Source organism: Beta vulgaris, unplaced genomic scaffold (assembly GCF_026745355.1).
Source record: "Beta vulgaris subsp. vulgaris cultivar EL10 unplaced genomic scaffold, EL10.2 EL10_2_Chr_UnSca5, whole genome shotgun sequence".
NCBI lineage: Eukaryota > Viridiplantae > Streptophyta > Magnoliopsida > Caryophyllales > Amaranthaceae > Beta > Beta vulgaris.
Window position 1 is genome coordinate 226,720 of NW_026611047.1, and position 11,317 is coordinate 238,036.

The following is an 11,317-nucleotide window of genomic DNA, read 5'->3' on the forward strand; positions in this document are numbered from 1 at the left end:
TACATATAAGCAGCTCAAAGTATCAATGAAAATCAGATTATTGAGTTGAAAAACAAGCTTACAAACCGTTGTGTTTAAAGACTTAAAACCGAGTGTTTTATGTTCTAACTATTGCACGAGCTACTTGGGAGGTAAAACTACAAGTAATTCAACCAATTAACAAGATTAGAGAGTGATTCACTAGTTTTGTTAGTTAAAACCTTTGATTAGAGAAGAGAGTGGAGATTCACTTCTTTAATTGAAACCGAATCATAAGCTAAGAGAGGAGTCTTTTAGAGTGTGATTCAATCTATCCTAAACACTACTCTTCATTAGAGGTGTGTTTGTTTCAGTCCTAAACACTACTCTTCATTAGAGGGTGTTTGTTTCAAGTGGTATCAAGAGCTTAGTTCTGAAATGGGAGACGAATTGAACAATGATGTTAGAAGAGATGCCATACTAGATGCTTTAGCTAGGCAAAACAATGCATTGCAAGAGATGATGACTCAATTAACCATAGAAGTGTTCAAGAAGAAAAACAATGAGGAGGAAAGGAGTTCTAAGGCTGATGATAGAGGATTGAAGATAGAAGTCCCGGAGTTTGATGGAGCTAGTGATCCGGAAACATACCTTGAATGGGAACGATCTTTAGAACGTTTCTTTGATTACAAGGATACTCCACATGAGAGAAGTATAAGGTTGCTGTTTTGAAGTTAACCAAATATGCATCAATTTGGTTAGATGGCGTGAAGAGACAAAGGATAAAGGAGGACAAATCCAAGATTGCTACATGGGAGAAATTGAAGAAGCAATTAAGGAAGCGTTTTGTGCCAACTAACTACAAACAAAATCTGTATGTTAGATGGTCCACACTCAAGCAAGGCGCCATGTCCATGGAGGAGTACATCAAGGAGTTTGAGAAGCTTTCCATTGTTTGTGAAATAGAAGAAATGGAGGAGCAAAAGCTAGGTCGATTCCTAGGAGGCCTAAATGAAGATGTACGAGAGAAAGTGGAGGTGTATCCATACCTTACTTTCGATGAAGCTTGCAAGGTGGCTCTTAAAATTGATGGCCAAAAGAAGAAACCAGCTGCAAGTAAGTCTTATTCAAAGCCATTTAGTACTTTCAAAGCTAATCCTAGTACTAGTAACTTTATAAGAAAAAAAAAACCGATTTCACTAAGAAAATAAAGAGAAGGTTGTAGATGATAAATCTTTAAAAGTGAAATGTTTTAAGTGTCAAGGCTATGGTCACTATCAATCTGCTTGTCCTACTAAAAGAGTCATGACCATAAGAGACATAGAGGAGATAGATGAATTGGAAAAAGAATCTCTTTTAGAGATGGAACATGATAAAACCGAAAGTGAAGAGGAGGATGTATGTAATCCAGAAATGGAGGGTGAAACTTTGGTTCTTAGAAGGTCTTTGTATTCTAATGTTGTGGCTGAAAATGAGGAACAAAGAGAAACCATTTTTCATTCTAAATGCTTAGTGAATAAAAAGCTATGCACTTTGATTATAGATGGAGGTAGTTGTACTAATGTTGCTTCAACTGAACTTGTAAAGAAATTAGAACTACCTACTATTAAACATCCACATCCTTATAAGCTAAAATGGCTAGATGATGATAATGAAGTAAGGGTGAAAGAAAGAGTCTTGCTCACGTTTTCTATAGGAAATTATCAAGATGAAATTCTATGTGATGTAATTCCTATGACTGCTTGTCATGTGTTACTTGGTAGACCTTGGCAATTTGATCGAAAAGTTATACATGATGGTGCTACTAATGTGTATAAGGTGAATAAGGATGGAAAAATCAAAACCCTACTACCATTACCCCCTTCAAAATCCGAAACACAAAGCCTAAACCAAAAGAAAACCTAATGTGTGGAAGTGTGTTTTTAGGGAGAAAAAAATTTGAGAGGGAGTTGGAGGCTAATCATGTGGTGTATGTGCTGGTTGCTAAGGAGGTGAATGAAGGAATGGAGGTGAAAGATCCGAAATTGAGGGAGTTGTTGAAGGAGTTTAAGGATGTGTTTCCTAGTGAACTACCATTCGGCCTACCCCCTAAACGTGGAATTGAGCATCAAATTGATCTCATTCCCGGAGCACCAATCCCAAATAAACCTTCCTATAGATGCAATCCCAAAGAAAGTGAGGAGTTACAAAGCCAAATAGTGAGTTGATGAGAGAGGCTACGTGAGGGAGAGTAAGAGTCCTTGTGCTGTTCCGGCGTTGCTTGTGCCTAAGAAGGATGGAACTTGGGATGTGTATTGATAGTCGTGCAGTGAACAACATAACCATAAAATACAGATTTCCCATCCCTAGATTAGATGACATGTTAGATGAGTTGAGTGGCTCCAAGGTGTTTTCAAAGATTGATTTGAGGAGTGGATATCATCAAATATGCATGAGAGAAGGAGATGAGTGGAAGACGGCTTTCAAGACAAAGTATGGTTTGTATGAGTGGCTGGTTATGCCATTTGGTCTCACAAATGCCCCTAGTACTTTCATGAGATTGATGAATGAAGTACTTAGGCCATTTTTGGGAAAGTTCGTGGTTGTTTACTTGGATGATATTCTTGTTTATAGTTCTAACCATGATGCTCATTTGAATCATTTGCAACAATTGTTCGAGGTTCTAAGGGAGCAAAAGCTCTATGGCAAGATTGAGAAGTGTACATTCATGCAAAGGGAGATTGGCTTCCTTGGTTTCATTATTTCAGATGAAGGTGTGAAGGTAGATCCATCCAAAGTGGAGGCTATCTCTTCTTGGCCGGTTCCTAAGACCATCACTGAGGTGAGATCTTTTCATGGTTTAGCTTCATTTTATAGGAGATTTATAAATAATTTCAGTACTTTATTAGCTCCTATAACTGAATGCACTAAACATGGAAGATTTGAATGGAGTGATGCAGCTCAAAAGGCGTTTGAACTTGTAAAAGAAAAGATGTGTAATACGCCCATTCTAGCTTTACCTGATTTTACTAAACCTTTTGAAGTTGAGTGTGATGCAAGTGGAACAGGTATTGGAGCTGTTTTGATTCAATGTGGTAAGCCTATTGCTTATTTTAGTGAGAAGCTTAATCAAGCCAAATTGAACTATTCTACCTATGATAAAGAGTTTTATGCTATGGTTAGAGCTCTTAATCATTGGAGTCATTATTTAAGACCACAAGCTTTTGTTCTTCATTCTGATCATGAATCTTTGAAATATATTCATGGACAACATAAGCTTAGTGCTCGTCATGCTAAATGGGTAGAATTCTTACAATCATTCAATTTTGTTGCTAAGTATAAGGCTGGAAAAGCTAACATTGTAGCAGATGCACTATCAAGGAGACATGTATTGCTTCTATGGTGGATTCCAAGGTACTTGGGTTTGAATTGATCAAAGAGTTCTATGTTCTTGATGAGGAGATGCGTGACCTGTTCGTGGCTACCAAAGATGGTCCAAAAGACCATTATCATCAAATGGAGGGGTTCTTATTCAAAGGGAACAAGCTATGTGTTCCTAAGTGTCCTGTTCGTGACTTGTTGATTAGAGAAGCTCATGGAGGTGGTTTGGCTGGTCATTTTGGTGTAAGCAAGACAATGGAGCTATTACAAGAGCACTTTTCATGGCCTCATATGATCAAAGAAGTACATGCTGTTTTGGCTCGTTGTGGTGTTTGTCAAAGGGCAAAGAGTACATTCCATAAGGGGTTATACACTCCTTTACCTGTGCCAGAGAGACCATGGGAGGATGTTAGCATGGATTTCATTGTAGCACTTCCTAGAACACAAAGAGGGAAAGATTCCATCATGGTGGTGGTGGATAGATTCTCAAAAATGGCACACTTTGTGCCTTGCCATAAAACAGAAGATGCTATTAATGTTTCATGTTTGTATTTCAGGGAAATTGTACGTTTGCATGGAGTACCAAGAACTATTGTCTCAGATAGAGATAGTAAGTTTTTGAGTCACTTTTGGAGATCCCTATGGAGGATGATGGGTACTAAGTTGCTATTTAGTACTTCACACCACCCTCAAACTGATGGCCAGACGGAGGTGACAATGAACTCTAGGCACCTTATTAAGGGGCTTAGTAAGCAAGACAGGAAAGGATTGGGACGTGAAGCTATGCCATGCTGAATTTGCATACAATAGGACTCCCACTTTTGCAACCAAACACTCACCATTCGAAGTGGTATATGGGGTAAATCCTTATGTGCCTATTGATCTTATTTCCTTGCCTAAAGACTCTTATGTTCATGGAGATGCTAGGCAACAAGCTGAAGCTATGGTGAAGGTTCACAAGGAGGTACGCACCAACATAGAGAAGGCTAATGAGATGTATAAGAGGAAAGCAAACAAGGGCCGAAAGTCTAAGGTGTTTGCACCGGGAGATTTAGTGTGGATTCACCTAAGGAAGGAGAGATTTCCAAGCAAAAGAAGCATAAACTCATGCCTAGAGCTGAAGGACCTTTCAAAGTTCTTGAACGTTATGGAGACAATGCATACAAGATAGACCTTCCCGGAGATTATGGCGTGGCAGCAACATTCAATGTAGGTGACTTATCCCCATACTTAGAAGATGAAGATGTGCTAGAATTGAGGACAATTCCTTTTGAAGAAGGGGAGGATGATGTGAAATCAAATGCACACCAAGAGGTATTACTAAGCACTAATCTTACTTACAACAAAGGAGAGCTACATGGATTAAAGATTAGTGCTAGTTTGATCATGCTAAGAAACAAGGAGTGGAAACTAAGTGATGAAGCACGTAGCTCCTTAGGAGTTAGGAGTGTGTGCTTAAGGTGTTTTGTTTAATTAGTGTTAGTTTAGTTCTAATCATGCTTTACTTACACTAATTGTAATAGTTAATCACTTAGCTCCTAAAATCAGTTTTTGTAACACTTAAACATGTATTTCGGTTTTCCTTTACTTAGCTTAGGATGTATTTGTGCCAAGTTGGTTGTCCAAGTGTATGCTGAAGCAAATGATGAGTTTCCTTGAAGGGAGATCTTCACTTGAAGGAAACCACCTTATTGGACCTCTAAAAGCTACACATGGAAGGAAGCAAGGGAAGGCTACGGCAGCAGCAGCCCTTAGGGATCTTTTGTGATTTTTTGTGCTTTGTTTAAATCTTAGTGTGTATTAGCTTAGTTTATGTATTTAAAGTTTTACATTACTAATTAAGCAGCTCAAAGTATCAATGAAAAATCAGATTATTGAGTTGAAAAACAAGCTTACAAACCGTTGTGTTTAAAGACTTAAAACCGAGTGTTTTATGTTCTAACTATTGCACGAGCTACTTGGGAGGTAAAACTACAAGTAATTCAAACCAATTAACAAGATTAGAGAGTGATTCACTAGTTTTGTTAGTTAAAACCTTTGATTAGAGAAGAGAGTGGAGATTCACTTCTTTAATTGAAACCGAATCATAAGCTAAGAGAGGAGTCTTTTAGAGTTGATTCATTCTATCCTAAACACTACTCTTCATTAGAGGTGTGTTTGTTTCAAGTCCTAAACACTACTCTTCATTAGAGGCGTGTTTGTTTCAGCTATAACACTAAGCATCCACAAAAAGGATGCACAAGTAGATGTTATGGCAGACATCATCAACAAGAGACTAAACCCCAATAGTGTGTCATACATAGGCGCACACTCAGAGGAGGAAAGGGATGAAGCTGAATCACGCCACAAGATCCTCATATCAGATGATAAAGGGTTAAAGCTTGAAGATATCACATGTGAGGGCAAACCTGAGGATTTACTAGAGTGGATCCGCCAACTAGAGAAGATAAGTGAGTATAGGGGCTTTGATGATCGAAAAACATTCAAAGTTGCTGCCATAAGACTCACAAAGTATGCTGGGATTTGGCTTGAAGGCTTACATACACAAAGAGCTAAGAAAAAACAAACCTAAGCTATGTAGTTGGGAGAAACTAAAAGGAAAGCTCAAAGATAAGTTTTTGCCAGATGATTATGAACAAAGGCAATTCATAAAGCTTACATCAATGAGCCAAGGTGGCCAAAGTGTACATGATTACACTATGGAGTTCGAAAAACTAGCTCTTATATGTGATATAGTGGAGAAAGATAAGCACAAGATAGCAAGATACATTAAAGGATTGAATAGAAGCATAGCTAAGAGAGTTGAAGTTTCTTCCTACCACACTTTTGAGAAGTAACCAAGCTAGCTATGAAGTTTGAAGAATGACATGGAAGAGAAACCTAAGGGAGCATACACACCTAGGTTTGATTCTAATGCAAAGGGCAAAGCAACCACTTCCTACACTAAGTGGTCCGAAACTAATAAGCCTAGTTTTCCACCTAAGGAAGACAATAACATGGAAAAGCCTAAGGTAGCCGTACCTAAGGAGAAGTTTGAGGAGCTAAGAAAGTGTTTTAAGTGTCAGGGAGAGGACACATAGCAAGTAATTGTCCTACCAAGAAAGCTCTTACCATGAGGCAATACTTAGCTTTACAAGAGGATGAAGAGAAGTATGAATTCATCCCTGAAGAGGAGCAAAGCATGGAGGAAGGTGATGAAGAAGAGGATGCTTTTGCAGAAGATGATTCAAGGCTAATTGGAGTGCTTAGGCGCACCTTACACATGGATCACACACCTAACATGGCACAAAGGGAGAATCTTTTCCATACTAGATGCAAAGTAGGTGAGTATACTTGTAATGTGATAATAGATAGTGGTTCTTGCACTAATGTTATTGCAGATCATGTGGTGTCTAAACTCAATCTAATCACAAGGGCACACCCTAAACCCTACAAATTGAGTTGGTTAGATGATAGCACTGGAATGAGAGTGAAGAAACAAGCACTTATATCATTCTCTATTGGAAGCTATAAGGATGATTTGTGGTGTGATGTTTTACCCATGAGTGCATGCCATCTTCTACTTGGAAGACCATGGCAATTTGATAGGAAGGTTATTCATGAAGGGGACACCAATGTCTATTCTGTATTGGTTGGCTCAAAAAGGGTTAGATTACGTCCTCTAAACCCTACTCAAGTGGCGCCTAAACAACCACCTAAAGCACCAAGTTACTTTCTAAATGCTAAGGAGTTCGAGCATGAAGTCGAAAAAGGAGGTTGTGCTTATGCTTTGGTTGTGAAGCAGGTGAATACAAGTATTATGGATGCAAAGAAGAGATTAGAAGCATTCAACAAAACTTGTGAGCAAGTGAAAGCAAAGATTGAAAAGATGAATATCCAATACAAGACAAGGGCAAATAAGAGGCGCAAACAACCTAGGTTTAAGGTTGGTGATCTTGTTTGGATACACTTAAGGAAAGAAAGGTTTCCTAATAAAAGGAAAAACAAGCTTATGCCTCTAGCTGATGGACCATTTGAGGATGTTGGAGTCATTGGAGATAGTGCTTACAAGATTGATTTACCAGATGAATATGGAAGTGTAAGTGCTACTTTCAATGTGGGTGATCTATCTCCTTACTATGATGATGAGAATTTGAGGGCAAATTCTTTTGTGGAGGGGGAGAATGATATGGATGCAAAGGCATTGGCTACAAGCTAAGAACCAAGTCTTGGCTTGTGTGCTAACATGGAAGCTAGAGGAAGAGGAATCCTAATCCATTTAGGATTACTCATGGCGTGGGGAAAGGAAGTGAAGAGGAGTCCTACTCTGATTAGGATTACTCCTTGCTTGCTACATAGAATCCTAGTAGAATTAGGATTGTTATGTTTATCTTTATTGTTTTATGTTTAAGTAGTTAAAAAGATATAGTTGTTAAAAAGATAAACATGTGACTTGTACATGTTATCTTTAGGAGTCCAAAGTAAAGTAGGAGTAGGAAAATGTTATGTTTTCCTAGTTGAATTAGCTTAGCTTGTACCCTATATAAGGGGAGGTGTTTTCTTTCAATAAACTTAGAGTATTTTGAGTTATTTTCCTTCTTCTTTAATTGTGTGCTTGGCTTGCAATTGAAAACCATTAATTATTCTTCAGGAGTGTTGAATACTTAGTGTTAAACATCTTAAATTCAGGAGTGTTTTTAAGAGTGTTTAGAGTCTTTATTCAAGTTTCAGGAGTGATCTTGGATAAATTCATATCTTGGTTCAAGTTTCTAATAAGTTGTTCGAATTCTTGGAAGTAAAACTTAGATTATTAGACTTCATAGTTTAATAATCATATCAGACTTGTTATTGATTTTACTATTTACAAACACATCATTTGCTTTATAATTCTTTTTTTAGTTCTTGAATGATAGGGGTCCTATTATGTTCGTGAGTCTAATTCTCTTAAATAAAGTGTGTGTATTTTAATTTAATAATGGAGTTGTTGTATAATTAGAGTAACACTCGAAGTATACAAGTTTAATGTTTTGAACAACAGTGGCACTGAGTATGGCACTGATCAAGGCACTGAGCCTTGACGGGAATTTGATAAAATAGACAATCAACGACTTGAATCAACAAGCTTGACTGAATAGCAACTTCTAAACTACTTGGATAAGTTACACCACCAAGGAATCTAAAAGGCCCTAAGAACACAAACTAACTTGCTAAGGTTAGTTAAGCATAGGCACTAAACACTTGATTTCAATCCAAGAATGCAAAGTATTAAGTATAAAACTCACGTTGTTAAGTCATAAAAGTCATGTCCTTTTATTCACTTTGTCCGAATTTAAATAGGACTTGTTACAACTTAATTTTTTGATTTTCTAAACAAAAGAATTAAAGAAATAACTAACCACTAAGTACATGATCCACTAGTCTAATTAGTGGGCAATTACATGATAACTTCGAACAGCCACTAACCCACAATCGGTTAGTTACAACTGCTACAAATGCTAACAACTTCCCTATTTTGGTGGCGCCTCAATGCTGCTTATAGGGGCGTGTTGTTTCAAACTGGAACGTGGGAATGAGGGTGAAACAACTCCCTACTCTCACGCCACTTTCTCGTTTGCAATCTCCATCTTCTTTGCACACTTTATTCAGCTTCATTTTCCATGTACTTTTACATCTTAAACTAAGAAAGACGAACATACACAAGACTCCATTGAATGAAGGACTCACGACTTTAAACAAAATGAACTAACATGAAATACATGAAATAATTCAAAGGAAAACAAGACACTTCCTATGGATTTAAGGACTCGAACACTTATAACTTATTCAAAGGAAAAGAACAATAATGAAAATGAGGACTTAATGAATCAAATTAAAGACCTCCATGAAAGAAGCATTTAACTCATCAAGTTTCAGAAGGAAGATACAATCCCCAACTAAATGGATTAGTTTAGTATCCTTGACAACCATTAATGGTGGCGCAGCTTCGTCACCATCTGCAACATCCTCCCCTTGTTTGGAGAAGTTTGACCTCAAACTTGGAAGATCACCTTCATCTTCATAGAATGGACTAAGATCCGAAATGTTAAAAGAAGAAGAAACACCATAATCACATGGTAATTCAATCTTGTAGACATTAGGATTGATCTTCTCAAGAACTTTGAAGGGACCATATGTTCTTTAGGTGAATCCATACCCAATCTCCTTGAACGCCTCTTGGAAGGAAAACGCTCCTTCCTTAGGTGAATCCATACCCAATCTCCAGGAGATAATTGAACATCATGCCTTTTCTTATCAATTCTTTATTTGATTTTTGCATTGGCACGCATAATTCTTGTCCTCACAAGTTCATATAGCTTCTTGATCTCTTTAGCACGCTCATCAGTCTCCTTACTAAATTTGTCTCGAATGGGAAGTGGAGCCAAGTCAAGAGGAGTACATGGATTGATCACATGAACAATTTCAAAGGGACTCAAGCCAGTGATCTTATGTGGTACCCTATTGTATGCAAATTCAGCATGGGGTAGCATTTCTTCCCATTGCCTCGGACTTTTAGTGGCGAGAGCTCTTAACAAAGTTCCCAAAATTCGATTAGTACCTGGGTTTGGCCATTGGTTTGTGGGTGAGATGATGTGCTAAACTTCAACTTGGTTCCCGTATATTCTTCCACAATGTAAGCCAAAAATGACTTAGGAACTTAGTGTCACGTCACTAACCATGCTTCTTGGAACTCCATGTAAAAGAACCACCTCTTTGAAGTACAATAGAGCTGTTTGAACCGCATCATCAGTAGTATGGCTAGGGATAAAATGAGCCATTTTTGAGAACCTATCAACTATTACCATCACAACATCTTTGTTGTGCTTTGTTCTAGGAAGTCACGTAGCAAAATCAAGACTAATGTCTTCCCATGGTGCTTGTGGTGTAGGAAGGGGTAAGTGTTGGCCTTGAGGAAGAGAATGACCTTTGGCGTGTTGACAAGCCACGCACCTTTTGACAATGTACTCGACATCCTTCATCAATCTAGGCCAAAAGAAGTAATCACTCACCAAGGTATAGGTTTTCTCAATGCCAAAGTGTCCAGCAAGGCCACCTTCATGAAATTCTCGAATTAGAGACTCTCTCACACTATGCTTAGGCACGCATAGTCTCTTGTTTTTGAATAGAAATCCATCGTAGACATGATAGTCTCTATGACCATGTACTTGACATTTTGCAAATACTTCACCAAAATCCGGATCATCACTATATCCTTCCTTCAATACCTCCAATCCAATGACTCGATTTCTAAGGGAAGCAAGTAGTAAATACCTTCTCGACAAGGCGTCAGCACCCTTGTTCATCTTTCCGGATTTATGCTTGATTACAAAATGATAGGCTTGTAAAAACTCTACCCACTTGGAATGGCGTGGCTGTAGTTTTTGTTGGCTTTGCAAATATTTGAGGGCCTCATGATCAGAATGCAAGATAAACTCCTTTGCAATCAAATAATGTCGCCAATGGTCAAGGGACCTCACAAAAGCATAGAACTCTTTGTCATAGGTTTACTTCCTCTTTTCTTCATTTAATTTCTCACTAAAGTAGGCTATGGGGCGTCCACTTTGAGAAAGAATCGCACCAATACCAACTCCAGAAGCATCACATTCCACCTCAAAGATGTCTTCGAAGCTAGGTAAAGCCAAGATAGGGGTTGTGGTGAGTCGAAGCTTAACCTCTTCTAATGCTTTTTTGTGCTTGAGGACTCCATTCAAATTGCTTAAGTTCAGTAATCTCAGTGATAGGAGCCATGAGAGTACTAAAATCTCGTACAAACCTTCGGTAAAAGGAAGTTAAGCCATGAAAACTTCTTACTTGTTAGATGAAACATGGAACTGGCCATTATCTAATAGCTTGTACCTTCTTTTCATCCACCTCAATGCCATCATGTGACACAAGGAAACCGAGAAAGGCAACCTGATTTGAGAAGAAATGACACTTCTCAAGGTTTCCATAGAGTTGTTCCTTCTCCAATACTTCACATACT

The 11,317-nt window shown here is 38.1% G+C and overlaps 1 pseudogene; it reads left to right on the forward strand.

The window, feature by feature from the left end:
• The first annotated feature begins 396 nt into the window (after positions 1-396).
• Positions 397-5,890, forward strand: LOC130590281 (uncharacterized; annotated as a pseudogene).
• The last annotated feature ends 5,427 nt before the right edge of the window (positions 5,891-11,317 follow it).